Genomic DNA, 11852 nt, shown 5'->3' with positions numbered 1-11852 from the left:
TTAATACCCCAAGATTATTCCCCGACTTTTTTTATGCATCTCAAATATCTTATTGGTCCAATGGTCTTCAATTGAAATCATATATCCTTTATTTATAGTGTTTTTATGTTCACTTATGGGGATGACTTGTAAAAATGGCTTGACTGACTTGTGCCTTTTGGCTAGGTCAAATTGCACTTTCTAGTTGGACCAACCTAACAAAATATTCCATATTTCCTCATTATTATGGATTGATAGGGAGTTCCATATACCATTGTAATGGTATCAAAATAAGATAATCAACCATATATATTATTCTCCCATTTGAACTAGGTATTTACAGTAAAAATTTCTTCAAATATAGGGTATCTAAATTGGGCGTCAAGAAAAAACTAAGTATCCAAATAATATTTCCAAAAGTATTCATCATACAATATTTATCTTGTACATATGTAGTATCCCTCTATCTTTGTCATAAATGACACTGATATTCCCACCATTGTTATCATGAGAAATAATCCAGTCAGTAACCTTAGAACAAAGCATGACTAATGTACTCATTGTGAAAAATTGCAAGCAATGCCTCTTTAAGTTGAAGAACTCCTTGTCATATGATTCCCTTATTTCAAGGTCAGTATGAGGCATTATATTAGGTATTATTTAGTATCCAACTTTCTATACATTTCCAACATCCTAGAAAAGGAGTTTGGGAACCAGTGATGATTGCTATGTCTTTAAGCACAAGTATCAATTATTTTTCCTTTGATATGGCTATATGCATCACGTGGAAATATTATTCTAGGTATCAATTTCAATAGGTTTTTCCTAGTAAGCCTTTATTGGCTCCCATGATTTCTTCCCTTAGGGGATTTTCTAGGTGCTCTAGTATGGGTCCTTACTAAAGGCATTTTATTGGAAAAGATATATAATTGAAATAAACTGAAATGAAAAGTCTCATTTATTCATAATAACATTCCTTATTTTAGAATACATTAAAAATTTCAATGCATTAACAATTTTAGATAAAATTGGCATACAAAATTGAGAATGATTTCAAAAAGAAACAAAACCTTGCATTTTTTTCAAGAGCATCATAGTCTCCACCTCATCTTAATTTGTTATATCTGAGGAAATATTCAATTAGAATTGAAATTATATAGCTTACAAACATACTTGGAGTGTCGAGTTGCAAATGTCATGAACGGGAAAGGATTAAAACCAATATGCAATTGAATTTAACCAAAGAATCAATCCACCATTCTTAGGTCATGTAAAAAGCATAAAATTGAGCATGAAATTGCTTCTAGATTATAGATGATAGTCCAACTACCCTAGTTCTAAGTTACCAAGTCATTCTCACTATTGAAATTTACAAAGCTCAAATATTCACTCATAGAGTTCAAATTATTAGTTTGATGAGAAAAACATTGGTAATATTTCAATACTTATAAAAAAAATTAAACCAATCTACTTCCATCATTACAAAATTTGGATTAAGCTCAATTATATTCTATAGTTCTTGGAAATTTAATGGTGATTGGACAGTCTAATGAATCAAGGAATCAATGGAAATGAAAAGTAGTTAAATTTGTTATTCATGGTAAATTTTCACTTTGGTGTTTGGGTGAAGTTTGAAAATATATATGAAAATTTCATTTGAAAAGAAATTATATAGATCCTTAAAGTTTGTGTAAAATATGTTTGTCCATCAAGTTCTAGACTATGATGAATCAAAGTCAAAAAAACATAGTGATGAATGTTATAAGATTTTTTTTCCATTTTGCCATCACTCGGCCTTTTTCACTCTTCACTTCAATGAAATTAAAAAATAATCATTAATGAGCAGTCATCGACATGGAATTTGACATTAGTGAGCATTGGATTTTCTAAATTTCATTGACATGAAGTTTACACAATTAGTAAATGATTAATGAAGAAATTAACTTTTGAGTATAATTTTTAATAAATTCACTTTTCCACTTTAACATCTCCACAAAAATTCACTTTCACATTAGTGTTGATGTAATACCCCTAACTAGAACTTGAAACTGTAATATATGTGTACATATGATACTTAAAATGGTGATCCAATCCATGTTAATTTGGATGGTGAGTTGAGTTTTTTTGAAGCCTACATGCCTATGTGTATAAATGTATTAGGTAGACAGGGTATTGTACGAATGTGTTTGACGTAGATTTTTTCTGTAGATTCAAACTGCTTATGTGATATACTAAAAAAAAATACATGAATTTACTTTACTCATTAGCAGAAACAAAAATTGATTTATGAAAACACTAAGGTGAAAAGGAATAATTTCAATTACACATAACACAATATTTTTTTGGGGAAAGAAACTGCTCAAAACCCCGACTATCTATATTTCATTAACTAGAAGAGCTGAGAAGAAAATATAATGTTTGTCCAACCTTAACAATATCTACACAAGTAAAATCTCACTCACTCCTTCACAAACCAGCTCAAGGAAACACTTAGCCAAATCTACTGCCTTCCAAGACCCTACTTCCTTGCACAATTCCTAAGGGAATTATCCCATGTTTAATTGGGAAAATACCTCAACACAACTGCTCAATCCATAATAGGCCTTCTACTGATTGCATGCATCATCTGTACAACTCAAAAAATTATACAACTAATAGTACATTGTCCATGAACTGTAATCTCAACTAGGTCTTCCTCTAAACTGACATGCATGAGTTATTTTTTAGTGAATTATCAGTTATCTAATTGATCACTACATTTGAATTAAATCCAATTTAAGTCACTTCAGCACTCACTAGTTCCTCCAACAGTTAGAACTAGTTTAACTGAATTTAACTCAATTAAACTGAATTAAATAATTACAACTCAATAATAACTCAACTTGGGCCCCTAAATTTAGGGATCACTCTACATGACCCTAAATAGACTTCCAACTCAAATTTACTGTGCCAACTAAGTCAACTTAACTTAGTTAACTGTTAAAAGTATCTATGAGAATAGAATTACAATTTAATTCCCAATTTAATTCAAGGACAAATTCAATTAGGATTTTCTTGTTGCTAATTTTAAGTTTTGAAGGCCAAAGTGCCTCTGTAGTTATATTGGAGGGCCTATGATGTAAAAGGCTAGAAATCCTAGTAGAGGTAACATGTAAATGTATATGTATTAATAAATGACATGGTTGCAGAGTAGGGGGCGAAAAGAGTATGGGGGCCTAGAACCCTGCGAGAGGGAAAGGTGATGAGGTAGAATCAAAGGTTCCTAAGATAAATAACTTTTATTAATATAAAATTCCTAAAGTAACTTTATGAGATGAAAATAAAATATATTATAATATTATAATATATTCAAACATAACAATATTTATATTGATCTAGATATAAAAGGTAAAGGGAGGGGAATGAATATTATTCAACCTTCCTTTCCATCAGAGACTACCAGGGGATGACTACGGTTCTAGTTTTGGGAAGAATTAGAGGATAATTAGTTATTGTGCCCCAAGGACCCTAGATGGGTCTCAATAGAAGTGAACTTCTCCTTGGGCTACCATGGGGAAGGCTCGAGTCTTGGAGGGATAAATCACTACTACATATAAGAACAAATATCGAGGAAATAGTATAGTGATATGGATAAAATTAGTCATACCATTGAAAATTATTGTCAATATTTTTTTTCTAATTCTTCTACAATCATCGGTATTATGATGAACTATCTGGAAGTCATTGTTCTTGTGATGTTTTTCCATGTTTGTCACAACTCCGACAAAAATACCGATTCGTTGCAATTATGACAAGGGTACTTCTATCTGTTGAGTTATTCAACTGGTCAAACACTTTTTGATTAGCATCAAATTTAACTTAGAAAATGAACATTAGAATTCTGAAAGTAGATAAATTTACAAATATATTTCATTTAAGAGACGTTGTGACATTTTTTCTGTAACAAAAATAGTTCTAAAAGGTTATAATGTCTTCTTGTCAATTGAAAAACAGATATATATATATATATATATATATATATATATATATATATATATATATATATATATATATATATATATATATATATATATATATATATATATATATATATAATTTCCCTTGCAGAAAATATGAGAGCCTATGTCTCGAAAAAGTTTTATAAGAAACAACTAGGAGACAAGGGCACATTGAATGGGGACCGAAGGAATATTGTCCCTTAGTAAGTTGTATATTCATTATACATTTTCTCTATATTAATCATATTTGTAAAAATTTTATATCATTATAGTATTTGTTATGTAGACTAACTTTGCATGATTATTTGTAATTATAAAGTCAAGTTGGCCCTCTTAGAAAATTATATATTACAGAGAAATGGAACACATAAAATATTGCAGAATATAAACACAAAAAACACATAAAACAAGAGAGGCATAGATATACGTGGTTCACCCAATTTGGGCTACGTCCACAAAGAAACAACCAATCCTTCCTTTATATTATCCAGCAAAATGAATAGATACAACCTGCAGCAAATCTGTTGTAATTCCCTCTTCACTCTCACACAATATCCTCTCTCTTTCTCGCTTAGAATACACATCTACATAGCCACAATAAAATTCCCTCATATATAGCGAGGGGTTGCCTTCTAGGGAAAATAACCCTAAATTAAACATAACTTCTACCGTCATATGTATGCCTAATGAATGACCCAAATTGACTACGAAATTACAACCTTTTACAAGGCAATTTTACATCTATTTTTAGCTTCGATGGCACTACCCCCGATTCCCCATCATGGGGGGGGGGGGCTCTAAAGAATCGTTAGCAGCCCCGCTGGACCCCCTGGCGGCACACATAAACGAGCGACATTACCACCACGTTATGATATTGGGTCTAATGTGGCGATATAAAATAAGGAAGATAATCAGGCTCCACACCTAACAATCTCCCACTTGGAGACTGATTATAGCAACTCCACTGCTACTTACTTTGTTGGAAAATGACTCCACTTTGGACCTAGTTGTTTCTCATCCTCATCATCATACTCGAAGACCAATTGAAACTGAGCAGAATCTTAGTTTCTCCCTAGTTACAACTTTTGTTAACATGTGTACAAGATTATGGCTAGTGTGTATCTTTTCCAGCTTCAACTGTCCATCTTCCAACACTGGTCATATGAAATGGTACTTGAGTTGTATATGTTTAGCCTTGGAATGAAATGCAGAGTTCTTTGTAAGTTGTGTGGAACTCTGGTTGTCACTGTATAACCTGCCCAACTCCTGCTTCTTACCCAATTCATCCAGACACCTTAGTAACCAAATCATTTCTTTACTGGCCTCTATAGTAACAACATACTCTACTTCCATCATTGAGAGTGCAACAACACTTTGTAGTTTTGAAAACCAACTAAAAGTTTTTCCACCTATAGTAAACACATACCATGTGTTTCTCCTCCTGTTATCTCTATCACCTGCTATATTTGCATCAACATATCCCTGTAGAGAAATGTTGGAACCACCAAAGCATAATTCTTGATTTGTGGTACCTCTCAAATACCTGAGAATCCACTTCACTTCCATCAAATATCCTTTTCCTGGATTTTTCATGTACTTGGTTACAACTTCCACTGCATGTGCAATATCAGGCCTTGTGTAGACCATTTCATACATTAAGCTTCCAACTGCTGATACATATGGAACTTTAGAAAAATAAGTAATTTCTTCCTGAGTCTTGGGACATTCCTCCTTACTTATCTTGAAATGGCTAGCCAAAGGTATACTAACTGGTTTTGCATTTTGCATATTAAATCTTTTCAACGCCTTTTGTATGTACTCACTCTGAGATAATGTTAATTTTTTATTGTTCCTGTCTCTAGTTATTGTCATACCAAGGATTTGCTTTGCAGCACCCAAATCTTTCACTGCAAATGAGTTTGCCAATTTTATTTTGAGCACATTTATTTCTTGCATGTTAGAACCTACAACAAACATGTCATCTACACATAATAACAATATAATATAACCACCATCATTTTTCCTTTTGAGATAAACACAATGATCAAAGTGACATCTAGTATAACCTTGTTCAGACATAAACCTGTCAAATTTTAGATACCACTTCCTTCGAGCCTTTTTTAAGGCATACAAACTCTTCCTCAACCTCCACACTAGTTTCCCCTTCCATTTTACCTCATATCCTTGTGGTTGTTGCATATATATATCTCTTCATCCAAATCCCCATGGAGAAAGGTCATCTTTACATCTAACTGCTCAAGATGCAAATATTCAGCTACTACTAGACTTAAAATAGTTCTGATTGAAGTCATTTTAACAACACGAGAAAATATCTCATCAAATTCTATACCCTTTTTCTGTGCAAACCCCTTCATTACAAGTCTAGATTTATACCTTTTTCTACCTCCATCTTCTTGCTTCAACATGTAAACCCATTTATTCTGCAATGTTATTTTACCTGCAGGAAACCTGACTAAGTCCCAAGTCTAGTTATGTACTCAGGAGTCTATCTCTTCTTTCATGGCTTTCTCCCACTTCTTCCTAGTTTCAACTTGCACTTCTTCTTCATAACATTCTAATTCACTAGAATTAGTCAACAATACATAATATAATGAAGGAGAGTATCGTTCAAGGGGTCTACTTATCCTGGTAGATCTTCTAACACCACTTTCAAGTGTTTGAGGTGCTTCTTGTAGTTGTGGTTGTTGTTGTTGTTCTAACTGTTGATCATTATGATTTTCAGGAACCTTCACGTTTTATATGATCTCATCAAGCACTTTTTATTCTCTATTTTCTTTTTCTTGTTTCTTTTCCTACATCTGATCCTTATACAAAACCTTTTCATTGAATATGACATATTTTCTCCTAATGAATTTTCGTTTTTCATAATCATAAAAGCGATAACCAAAATCATTAACATCATATCCAATAAAGGTACATTCCTTTGATTTTGCCTCAAGCTTTGTTCTATTTTATTTATTAATGTGGACAAAGGCTTCACAACCAAAAGACTTTAAAAATGAGTAATTTACCTTTTTACCTGTCCATTCCTCCTCTAGAATATCACCATCCAAGGAACTTGAAGGCTCTCTGTTTATTAGATAAACAACAGTATCTACAACATTTTCCCAAAATTGTAAAGGAGATCCTGCATGCAATCTCATGCACCTTGCATGCTCCATGATTTTCCTATTCATCCTTTCTGACACAACATTTTCTTGTGGTGTTCTTGGAACTGTCTTTTCTCTACTAATTCCATTCTTTGAATAGTACCTATCAAACTCTTTGCTGCAATATTCACCTACATTGTCTGATCTGAGACACTTCAACCTTTTTCCTGTCTCATTTTCAACCAAAGCTTTCCATTTCTTGAAAGTATCAAATACATCATATTTATTCTAAATACAATAAATCCATCTTTTTCTAGTTGCACCATCAATAAAAGTAACATAATATCGAGAGCCACTAAGAGATGATATCTGAGAAGGTCCCCATACATTTGTATGCACAAGCTCTAATTTTTAACTCTTCTTTCCTTTCCCAACTCCGAGGAATCTGATTCTCTTCTGTTTTCCATAAACAAAATTCTCATAGAATTCCAAATCAACATGCTTAAAACTAGGAAATAAATTTCTTGAGTGAAGAATATGCATCCCCTTCTCACTCATGTTCCCGAGCCTATGATGCCACAATGTTGTATTTGCTCCTATAGAGGTTAAATCATTAACAGAATTAGAAATACCATTGCATAAATACAATGTACCAACCTTTTCTCCTTTTGCTATTAAGAGGGCGCCTTTAGTGACCTTCTAGGTTTTATCTGTAAAAGTAGTTACACAACCTTCACCTCCCAACTTTCCTGTTGAAATTAGATTTTTCTTCAGATCTGGAAAATGCCTTACTTCCTTCAACAACCATTGATTTCCATTCTATTTTTTTATGAAAACTGTAGCCATTCCAATGATTTTACAAGGTTTATCATAACCCAATCGAACCTATCCAAAATCTCCTTGAATATAATCTTGAAAATGTTTCCTATTAGGTGTGGCATGGAATGAGGCCCCTGAATCTAGCACCCAGGTATCAATAATATTTTCTAATGAAAGAATCAAAGTATCTCGCAACACATCACCTATCACATTCGCTTCATTATTGTTTTCTTGTTGCGTGTCTCCTTCTTTTCCCTTCCGAGACTTGCAGTCTTTCTTCAGGTGTCCTTTCTTCCCGCATTTTCAACACACTATCCCCGATATGGACTTGGATCTAACTTTCCTTGACATACTGCGATATATTGGGCTCTTTCCTCTTTCCATTTTTCTTCCCCTAGTCTCTGCAGTCAAAGAATTACCTGATGTCTCACCGAATATTTTCCGTCGCCTTTTCTCGCTAAGGATTGCACCGACAACATCATCAAACTTTAAAGTACTAGATCTAGAGACAAAGTTACTAATGGCCATAACTAAACCATTACAACTTTCTGGAAATGAGCACAGAAATAACAGAGCCCTAATTTCATCATCAAAAGTTACCCCTACAGAACTTAACTAACTGGTAACTATATTAAATTCATTTAAATGATCAACAAAAAATCCACCTTCTGACATCTTCATATTAAATAAACGCTTCATAAGAAATACCTTATTTGGGGCTAAGGATTTTTCATATAGTTTGGCCAATGACAAAATTAACCCCTCTGTTGTCATTTCCTTTGAAATGCTATCAATTCTACTAGGCACAACCGTATTGTTCCAAGTTCCTTTTTTTCAAGAATATCCCATTCTATGTTTGTCATACTCGTCGACTTCTTTGTCTTTCCAATCAATCGTAGGTACATATATTTATGATATAAGTAATCTTCCATCTGTATCTTCCACAACTGTAATTTTGGCCATTATATTTTTTGACCCTAAACCTACCATCTTCCACCATTGCTCCCACTCGAATCAGGAACCCTTCTCTCCTGCAAGTTTATCAGTGAAATAGACCTTCAGCTTTGATACCAATTGTTAGAAAATTATATGTTACAGAGAAATGGAACATATAACATATTGCAAAAATATAAACATAGAAAACGAATAAAACAAGAGAGACACAGATATACATGGTTCACCCAATTTGGGCTACGCCCACGGAGAAACAACTAGCCCTTCCTTTTATATTATCCAGCAAAATGAAGAGATACAACCTACAGAATATCTGTTGTAATTCCCTCTTAGCACTCACACAATCTCCTCTCTCTTTCTTGCTCAGAATACATGTCTACATAGCCGCAATACAATTCCCTCATATAGAGCGAGGGGTTTCCTTCTAGGGAAAAAACCCCTAAATTAAACATAACTTCTACCATCATATTTCCGCCTAATGAATGACCCATATTGACTATGAAATTACAACATTTTGCAAGGTAATTTTACATCTATTTTTAGCTTCGGAGGTGTTGCGCCCAATCCTCCACCGGGGGGTGGGCTCTAAAGAATCGTCGTTTCCCTGCCATGGACCCCCTTAGCAGCATGCATAAATGGGCGACATTGCCACCACATTACAAAAAGGGGTCCAATGTGGCGATACCTCTAAATAAGGAAGATAGTCAAGCTCCACACTCAACAAGCCCCCAAGTACCAGAATGAACCAAGTAGTAGTAGAAAATATGTTGTACAAGTTGAGCAACATGGAGCAACTATTGAATATCAAGTTAATGATCCTATGGAAGAAAATAATAATAATAATATAACCCAACATTTCAGACTACCAAGCGAGTACATCCTCAGGGGATACATCAATAGATTAATTAATGATATATCCGGAGCTAATCTTGCAAGTATATATATGGAATATGAAGAGGATTAATATAAGATATCTAGTCAGCCATAATTTAAATAGTGTAATAATAAATTAATAAACTAGAATTTTAAAACATTAGGTATTTAGTTTATTAATTCATTAGAATACATTGTATAAATATGGTTTTTTTGAGTTAATTAGTTATGAATTATTATCTTATTTGATTTATGAGAGCTTTATTGCATTATTTATTTTTAATTTAATGGATTATTTGTAAAATTATAATTACTGAAATTTATTAGAACGATATATATATATATATATATATATATATATATATATATATATATATATATATATATATATATATATATATATATATATATATATATATATATATATATATATATATATATACATATATCAGTATACTGGATTAATATAATTATAAATAATTATTAAAGATTTATTTAAAAGTGAGTAATGTTTTGTTACATTTAATCTATTCAATTTCATTTATAATTAAGTTTAATTTATTTAATTATTATTATTATTATTATTATTATTATTATAAAAACTATTATAATCAAAGAATTTTTTTTATTTATAAGTATTGAGATGAAAATTATATATTTAAATTGATTTTATAATAGGATGTTAGATTAAATTCAGAAATTAATTTTTATTATGTATGAAAGGGGATTGACCTAAATAATGAAAATTATTTAACTGCAATTTAATTAATTACAAGGGATCCTTGGTTCTTAGGATTTCAATTAAAGGTTTCCACGTGTTACTTAGTTTTAATCCATCATCACGATTCAGGTTGTTATTTTTTTTTTCTATTTCTATGGCTTCCTTAATTTTTCTTTTGAGATAATGGTCCTATTTTTTAATTAGTTTGGCCTTTTCCATGAAGATATAATGAGAGGAAGAGTGAGCATGTTCTGTTAAGGTAGATTTCGAGGCCCTTTCTCTCCTTAAGTCTATTGTGTGTTCTTTGATTCTGATGTTAAAAGACTTGCCTATTTCACCTATATATTCTTTGCCACATGAGCAAGGAATAATATAAACACCTTTCTGAAGGTTAGGGTTTATGGGATCTTTCACAGAGTTAAATAATTGTCTGATGGTGTTAGGAGGGGTGAAGGCTACATTAATATTGTGTTTCTTAAGGATTTTAGTAATTTTGTTAGTTGTGCCTTTTATGTATGGAAGGGAGACTGTAGGAATGAATGAAAAATTTTGATCTTTATTGTTATTGTTATTCTTGCTTAGGGATTGATTCATAGCTTTCTTAATGGTGTTCTTATTATAAATGTTTAGTTAAAATACATTGTGAAGATGGTTAAGTTCATAATTTAGGTGGTCTGGGTCCGATATTCTGGTAGCCCTAGTGGTTAAGGTCCTAATGATTCCAATACGCAGGTTTCCTCCAACTTCCCACGTGATGACAACATAGTCAATTTTTGCATTCCCAGATCATCCCCTCCATCCTCCCATGTGATGACAGCTGCAAACAAAATATGTAGGTTATCCCCTCCATTGACACAGTTGTGGAGCGGAATAAAAGCAGAAAACAAGGTACGTAGATTAATGAATACCTAGAATATATGGAGCTCCTAAAGTTCATAAACCCAACACACCTCTCAGACCTATAGTTAACACCATGGGTTTGCCCACTTACCTTCTTGCAAAATACCTTGCTAAGAAGCTCAAACCCATGTCTGGAAAGACCCCATCATATATTAAAGATTCCTCTTCCTTTGTTCAATGGATTAAAAACATAAAAATGAAGGAGGATGACCTCATGGTCAGTTTTGATATTGTATCACTCTATACTATGATTCCTATTGATGAAGCTATTAATATCATGAGGAACATCACTGATAAAGAAACTATGGACCTTCTGGAGCTTTGCTTAAAATCCTCATACTTCAGTTTCAAAGGAATAATATATGAGCAAACTCATGGAGTGGCTATGGGCTCTCCTCTATCCCCCATAATTGCTAACATCTATATGGAGCATTTTGAACAGAAATCCCTTAATTCATTTTCATATACCCCTGGAGAATGGAAACAGTTTGTTGATGA

The sequence above is a fragment of the Pinus tabuliformis genome, chromosome 9, assembly GCF_031772625.1.
Source record: "Pinus tabuliformis cultivar Carrire ecotype Pingquan chromosome 9, CPIR1, whole genome shotgun sequence".
Taxonomy (NCBI): Eukaryota; Viridiplantae; Streptophyta; class Pinopsida; order Pinales; family Pinaceae; genus Pinus; species Pinus tabuliformis.
This window is presented reverse-complemented; position numbering follows the sequence as displayed.